This window comes from Branchiostoma floridae, chromosome 13, assembly GCF_000003815.2.
Source record: "Branchiostoma floridae strain S238N-H82 chromosome 13, Bfl_VNyyK, whole genome shotgun sequence".
Lineage (NCBI taxonomy): Eukaryota > Metazoa > Chordata > Leptocardii > Amphioxiformes > Branchiostomatidae > Branchiostoma > Branchiostoma floridae.
In genome coordinates this window covers 5,699,631-5,705,318 of record NC_049991.1, presented here as the reverse complement: position 1 = coordinate 5,705,318, position 5,688 = coordinate 5,699,631, and the positions used below count along the sequence as shown (strand labels likewise).

Sequence of the window (5,688 nt, the reverse complement as noted above, 5' to 3'; positions counted from 1 at the left end):
GGAGATAAAGACGACCTCCTTGATGTGGTCAAAGTTGGGATTGGTGCTCGTGTCATGCTTTGTAGAAATGTCAATGTTGAGGATGGTCTAGTTAACGGTGCATTTGGAACAGTGACAGGTGTAACAGGTGGCCAGCAAGATGCAAGTGATGGTGCAACTGTCTTTGTGAAGTTTGATAATCCAAAGGCAGGTGTGCTTGAAAGAGAAAAAAGTGCAGTTCCCAGTAGTCTACCAGAGAATTCAGTTCCGATTCGTCAGATTGAGGACAACTTGAAGAAATTAAGTAAAGTCAAACGCTACCAAATTCCTATCAAGCTAGCCTGGGCCTGCACAGTACACAAAGTACAGGGCATGACAGTTCCTGAAGTAGTTGTCTCCATGAAAAATATTTTTGCATCAGGTATGGCGTATGTGGCCTTGAGTAGGGTATGTTCCATAGGCGGTCTTCACATTACAGACTATAAACAGGAGTCCATCTACTGTGATGAGGCAGTGCAGGAGGCAGTTAATAAGATGAAGCATTTCGAATATGTATCCAACCCATTTACAAATGTTGGTGACAGATCTGTCGGTGAAGTGTTGAACATTGTCCATCACAATACTGAAGGACTTGAAAAGAAATTTGAAAGTCTGAAGTCAACTTGTTTGGTTGAAGCTGATATCATATGCCTGACTGAGACATGGCTGTCAGAAAATGTGCAGTCCTCCCAGTTTCAGTTGGAGAGTTTTAACATGTTTCGTAAAGACAGATCAAGTGGGCATGCTTGCGAGGAAGCTTGTAATGCGACAAGGAATTCCAGTCGTGGAGGCGTGGCAATATATGCACGTGACATATACAAGTGTTCTGAAATTCCCATCCCAAATGATATCAGTCTAGAATGTGTGGTAACGCAAGTTTCTGCTGACTGCATGCCTGTGAAACATCTAATTGTAGCCATTTATAGACCCCCAAATGTTCGCAAAGACTCATTCATATCCAGTTTGGAGAAACTCTTGGGGCACTTGTCTGCAGTGGAAAGAAGTAACACAGTGATTCTTGGTGACTTTAATGAAAATTTGATGTCAAGTGAAAACAAAATGATCCTTTCTTTCTTGATGCAAAATGGCTTCAAACAGTTGATAGAGTCTCCTACAACTGAAAGATGTACTCTCATTGACCATGTGTACATTTCACAACTGTCAGCTGTTGTTAATCATGGTGTAATACAGACATTCTATAGCTACCATGATGCTGTATACTGTACGTTGTGTAATGAGAGATAAAACAGAAATCAGAGTCAAAGGAAGGGAGTGTGTGTATTGTACCAGCTCGGGCCTTGTCGAGCTGAGTGGAAGGTTGACAATCTCTATAGTCACCATGATGCTGTGATGCTGTATACGTTGTGTAATGATGAGATAAAACAGAAATCAGAGTCAAAGGAAGGGAGTGTGTGTATTGTACCAGCTCGGGCCTTGTCGAGCTGAGTGGAAGGTTGACAATCTCTATAGTCACCATGATGCTGTGATGCTGTATACGTTGTGTAATGATGAGATAAAACAGAAATCAGAATCAAAGGAAGGGAGTGTGTGTATTGTACCAGCTCAGGTCTTGTTGACCTGAGTGGAAGGTTGACAATTTCTATAGTCACCATGATGCTGTGTACTGTATGTTGTGTAATGATGAGATAAAACAGAAATCAGAATCAAAGGAATGGAGTGTGTGTGTATTGTACCAGCTCAGGACTTGTCGAGATGAGTGGATGAGAAATGGGAGTCTATGGTGCTCCATAATTGAGAAATACTTGGCGCCAGCTTCCACCCTTGCCACACGGCACATTCAGTGGTGGCAAGGGGGATGGGGAATGACAAAGGTTCCCGCTCTGGCTCTTGCCAAAATTGGTAAGAGGGAGCCTGGTGGATGCCTGTGAATGAAGTACTTGGCGCCAGCTTCCGGCCCTTGCCACACGGCACATTCAGTGGTGGCAAGGGGGATGGGGAATGACAAAGGTTCCCGCTCTGGCTCTTGCCAAAATTGGTAAGAGGGAGCCTGGTGGATGCCTGTGAATGAAGTACTTGGCGCCAGCTTCCGGCCCTTGCCACACAGCATATTCAGTGGTGGCAAGGGGGATGGGGAATGACAAAGGTTCCCGCTCTGGCTCTTGCCAAAAGTGGTAAGAGGGAGCCTGGTGGATGCCTGTGAATGAAATATTTGTTGCCAGCTTCCGGCCCTTGCCACACGGCACATTCAGTGGTGGCAAGGGGGATGGGGAATGACAAAGGTTCCCGCTCCGGCTCTTGCCAAAGGACAAGAGGGAGCCTGGTGGAGGCTCAGTGATTGGGAGCCATGTGGATTTATGAATCATTTTTGTTAATATTTATTCATCCTTTGGACTTGTTTTTAGAATTTGTGTAGATGTTATACCAAATGTCACTGGTTTGACTTCTATATGATGGCTTTAATTTCATTCATGTCAATCCTTTTTGATCCTGTCAGTTGTACCTTTTCATTTGCAAGTACAAGTTGTGTATATGTATTTATTATACCTCTGTTGCAATATTCCTTTATCATTCAAAAGCATTGTGCATTAACATTTTGAAGTGTCCACAAATGTGTAAAACAAAGATTGACATGTCTCTGTTTTTTTTTCAGCAGTAAGAACATTGTGCTCATGACACACAGCAGGTAGGGCCTGTTTTCTTGTCGCTAGACTTGCATGTACATGTAGGTGTAGACTGTAGAGACAGGTGCAGAATTTGGATCGAAGAGAAGATTTATGTGTAACACAAACACATTGTTATCTTCTGGCAACAATATGTATACTTTCCAAATCAATGGTATAATTATTTCATCAAATATTTGATTGATGTCTGCCTTGAAATGCCAAATCTCACTCTCCTGTTTGCATTGTTAAGATGTGACCTCTAGAGAAGAAAACAATTGGTCCATGAGAAGCTGTATTTGGAGGAGGCACACAGATTTTGTCCCAGGCAGCAACAGATTGATGGAAGATTGCAAATAGTTGTGGAAATGTGTACTGTTTCCAAATCTGCCTATAGTTTGATGTTTCTGCTTTGCATTGAAATTCTAACCTCCCTGTTTCTGTCCTCCATACCTCTCTACAGAAGAGAAGCAGAGCTTGGCCTTTGACTGTATGTGGAAGAAGCAGACTGACTTGATTCCAACCAGCCAGAAAAGGACACGTAGATATTGATCGCAACCGATTCTGAAAAGATATATTTTGACGGAATTGTAATTTTCTGCGAATAAGATCTAGTATGTAGTTTGCTATTTTTCCAGATTAACTTTTAACAATGTAAAAACTTAAGCTCAAATTACATTGTATTTACATTAAGTCAATCAGATTGTGAGAGCAGACAAGTGTAAAATTGCAATTTTGTGAAAGTAAAACTGTAAAAATTGAAAGTTTTTTTTTTCATTCTTACTGTTTGCTGTCTGTGTGTGTGTATGTGTGTGTGTTTGTAAGAGAGTGAAGAGATAATCATTCTGAACTTCATCCCACTTGCTATCCAACATGCCATCACCATTTTTTTTAATACAAGAAGACCAGAGACTTCATCATTGTCAAGACATGAATACCAAAATTGCAAAGGCCCTGGAGGTATATATCACAGGCATTTCCATACAAAATTTTGTTCCAATACCATGGCAATACAGAGGGGCCAAAAATGATACTAAAAATGGCCAAAAATTAATCCTCTTGAAGTGATGTATGCCAAAAATGTTTCGTTCTACCGTGCATATGTCGAGGGCACCCTTATACCAAATTCCATGTTATTCTGTTGTAATACCAGACCACAGATATCTCCATTTTGGAATGTTTATTTTTTTCGATATGTGTGATTGTGGAAGAACATTGTTGCATCGGCAGTGGGGCGGAGTGAAAATGGTGCATTTGCTCATAAGTAAATGTCGGCCTTTCTTGTCGTTCATTTCGAGAAGTTACTGTTAGAATGTTCGATTTCCGCACAGGGGTGATTTGGAACAGTTCAATTTTGCATGGGAACGGGTATGGCTGAAATATGCTGTATTTGCTCTGAAGCAAATGTCGGCCTTTCTAGTTGCCTGTTAGAATCACTTTCCCAGGAGCATATTAGAAAATTGATTGGCCCCTCGGGACTGGACACATGTTGCTCGAAGAACGTGAGCCCCACGCAGATACTCAAGCAATTGGATATAATTTTGGAAAAGGTCAGACGTTTCAGACACCATTCGGTGTCTTACGTCAGTGACACGGGGGGGGGGGGGGGGTCTTGTCAGAGGAGAGAGTTTTGAATTTATATCCTATAGCTAGCAATGAATTAGTATCTAAAACAAAAAAAATCTTGTGGAAGAAACGGTTTATGCAAACTATGAATTGATAAACAAAAAGAAAGGAAGACAGCTTTTAGTAATCCAAATGGAAACAAGGGTAATACAAGTTGTCAATGTTGATGTAGATTTACTTTGCCTGTTTCTTTGTGTGTGTACAGTATTATGTATTTGTATACTCATGCGGCATTGTCTTTCTTTCTGTGGTGGCATGAAAATACGTCGATGACCCGAGTCTGCCGTCATTATGCCGTCAATAGATATTGCAGTAATATATATCCTAAAGCTCCTGAAGCTAACATACATTTGCACGTGTACGTGTTTCTTAGTTGATGGCAGAAAACACCGTCCGTTCCCAGCGCGTGGCCGCAGTCCTCGATGACAAGAACACGTGGTCCTCCATACTACACTCCAACCGGTAAGTGTATGCGTCCTGTGTCATCACTATCTGCTCCCGATACTCAACAAGAGTGGCGACATGTATTAAAAGTATCCAATAATCTAAAGTGCTTTGCCATCTGTCCACGTGGAATTTTTAGGGCTGTAGGGATTTTACGGATGGTCAATATTGACTGAAATAGGCAATATATATCCACGTGGACTAACTTTGTACGTGCTGAGCACACTAAGCTGTCCGTGTGAGCTAGCTCTGCGCTTTACACACTGAAATTTTCACGTGTCCAAGTTGAGAAGGTTAGACATTTGTAGCTATCTGTACCAGGAAGCTCAGAGTGAGAGTGAGAGAGAGAGAGAGAGGAAGAGAGAGAGACTGTAGAGAGAGAAGGATAGAGAGGGGGAGAAAGGGAGACGCACACGCATTCGCATAAAGTCACATACATAATATCACACATACATAATAATAATAGCTTTATTGCACAACAATTGTACGGGGTACAAAGTATGGCATCTACATAACTACAGTTCTATAACTTAACGCTTATCTAACTAATACAGAAGTTGTAGTATGGGATAAGTTTCTTACAATCATTGGAGGCTGTTACAATCATTGGAGGAATTTCTAATGTCTAAACCTTCTTTGATATATTTTCCTATATCTGTCATGCAGGGATTGTCACATGTCATGATGTATTTAAATTTGCATTTCAGGTCCATTGAGATAAATCCTTGTGTATAAGATGACAACCTTGTGTACAGAGTATTTCTTATATCAGAATATTTGGGACATACAACCATAAAGTGATATTCGTCTTCAATTAGCTCTGGACAGAATGGACAAACCCTCTGGTCGATAGGGATTTTTTGGAATCTCCCGGTTTCTATATTTAATTTGTGACAGCCAATTCGGAGTATGAAGAGAGAAGCAAAATTCAGGCAACACCCATAATGTCAACCGTTTCCATATTCTTCTTTCAACCATG

General features: G+C 41.2%; 1 long non-coding RNA gene across 1 annotated transcript; it reads left to right on the top strand.

Moving 5' to 3' along the window:
• Positions 1-2,183: 2,183 nt before the first annotated feature.
• LOC118428819 lies at positions 2,184-3,403 on the top strand. Its single transcript, XR_004832690.1, has 2 exons — positions 2,184-2,662; positions 3,103-3,403. It is a non-coding gene; the product is annotated as an uncharacterized LOC118428819 (long non-coding RNA).
• Positions 3,404-5,688: the final 2,285 nt, after the last annotated feature.